The following is a 2,500-nucleotide window of genomic DNA, read 5'->3' on the forward strand; positions in this document are numbered from 1 at the left end:
CTGCAACCTTTTATTATACCATTTATAAATTACAGAAGCAGTATTTCAGCTTTCAAAACAACTGACGGCTACAGGGATCTCGTGCAGCAATTTCTTTTTCGAGCAAACATTTCCACAAATAGAATATACACATAATCCAAAAAAAAGTATTCGTGGTATAATAGATTATCTACTTATGTGTGTGTGTGTGCACATATACATATATAAAGAGAGAGAGAGTATAAATGTATACAATCTAAATCACATATACATACACTTACAGACATACACATACATGTGTGTATATACATAAAGATAAATAAAGGAGAAATATATATGTGCACGTGTGTTTATATGTGAATGTAGGTATATATACATAAGTACCTATATATTTTGTAAGCGAACGAATATTCCTGCATGTTGTTTTATCAGGTTCACATATCATTTCTGTTGTCTGGTAAACTGTGTCCGGACCTTTTTTTTCTAATACATTTGGGATCACCTGCAGAAAATAAATGTCTTCTGTACACACACATAAATATACATAGACGAGCGCTTATAGATGAGATACCGATATCAAAGAACAGAAGTGAGAAATATCTATAATTAGATTTTCATGTCATCGCTGGCTGTCAGTTATGTTTCGCATATCTAAAGTCAGAATGATAATATTACTTTATGTGATGCTTAATATAATAATAATTATTATTATTACTATCATTATCATTATGTTACAAAAATGGGTTTTAAAAGAGATATATAGGTTTTAGTTAAATCTGCCTTTCAGAGTTTCTTCGGTTGCTAAGGAAATTCCTTCTTTGTATATAGAGAGAATGAATATCGGCCAGAGTTATACTTAAAAAAAAACGTTCTCATTAACGTTATCTCTAACGACCTGTCAGAAATTTCTGAACGAATGTTCTCTGAAAATCTTGATATTATTTTAAGGGGATCGCTCTATGTGACCCAAGTGTGCATTCCGTGCCTCTTCCAAGCCGTCACCTGGGCAAGTCCCATTAATCAATATATATATATATATATATATATATATATATATATATATATATATATATATATATATATATTATATATATATATATATATATATATATATGTGTGTGTGTGTGTGTGTGTGTGTGTGTGTGTGTGTGTGTGTGTGTGTGTGTGTGTGTTTGTGTGTGTGTGTGTGTGTACAAGTGTTTGTGTGTGTACTTATACATACATACGCACACACATATATATACATATCATATGAATATGTATATAAGTATATATGTATACATAGATAGATAGATAGATAGATAGATAGATAGATAGATAGATAGATATGCATATATGTATATATTATGTATAAATGTCAGCGCACATATATATACATATATATAAATACACATACAGCCATGTATGTATGCATATATACATATTTCCACACATACATATAGAGGGAAATATGAATATACATATATACACGTGTGTATATGTATCTGTGTATGTATATGTGTGCGTGTGCATCAGTATTCATAGCACTCGCACACACGCACACATATATAAATACACACACTCATATATATGTGTGTGTGTTATGTATATGTAAATATATTTATGTATAGTTGTTTATGTATATGTGTGTGTGTACGCTTCAATGTGTATGTGTATATGTATGTATCTACGTATTTTTGTGTAACTAAAATTATGTGTATGTGTTTGTGCGCATACAAGTGAACATTTGGCAGAAAACCGAAGTAGCCTATTTTAAAATGAATCAACTCCTCCATAAGTTCATTGTTCGGACAGAAACAATTGCACCTGTTCGCTGTGACCTTTTAGTGCTGAGCATTCAGATCGCAGACCAGTATATAAAGCATCCGCCGTTCTCGGGTCCCAAGCCACATAGGCATACAAGGGAACGAGCTTGCTGATAAACTAGCCGCAAAGGGCAGGGGTATGCCCCCATCCTCCATGATCGTTAAACCCAGCCGAAGGGGACTGAGCCAAGGTACCAAAGCTGCAGCGTGTGCGGTCCTCCGAGGAGCACATAGAGAAAACATCACAAAATCGCTCGCTGCCAAGTGGTACTCAGGTGCTTCAGGCTATGAGCCACTGGCCCTTCCTCCAAATACAAAAAGAGGTACCGAAGTCATACTATTCAGACTAAGACTAGGTTACCAATGCGCTTGGCAAATTATTGACAATGAGACTGCGAGGTTATGCAAACACTGCGGCGAGCCTAACGCCACCCTGTTACATTACTTGCAGAATTGTGTACACACACAATTTCTAAGGCAGGGACCACCCACCACAGCCGCCGGGCTGGTAAAAAAGGGTGTGCAACATGCTTTCTCCGTGGCAGCTAGATCGCTTGCTTGCAATCCAGCCACCGCGATAAGCATGCAGTTCAAAGAAAACATCTGAGTTAACTAGAAATAGTTAACACAGGCCGGGCCACTCCAGAGAAAAGGCCCGGGCGAAGCATGACTTCGCAAATCTAACTGAACTGAACTGATCGGGGACAGAGCAGTCG

This window comes from Penaeus vannamei, chromosome 28 (assembly GCF_042767895.1).
Source record: "Penaeus vannamei isolate JL-2024 chromosome 28, ASM4276789v1, whole genome shotgun sequence".
Lineage (NCBI taxonomy): Eukaryota > Metazoa > Arthropoda > Malacostraca > Decapoda > Penaeidae > Penaeus > Penaeus vannamei.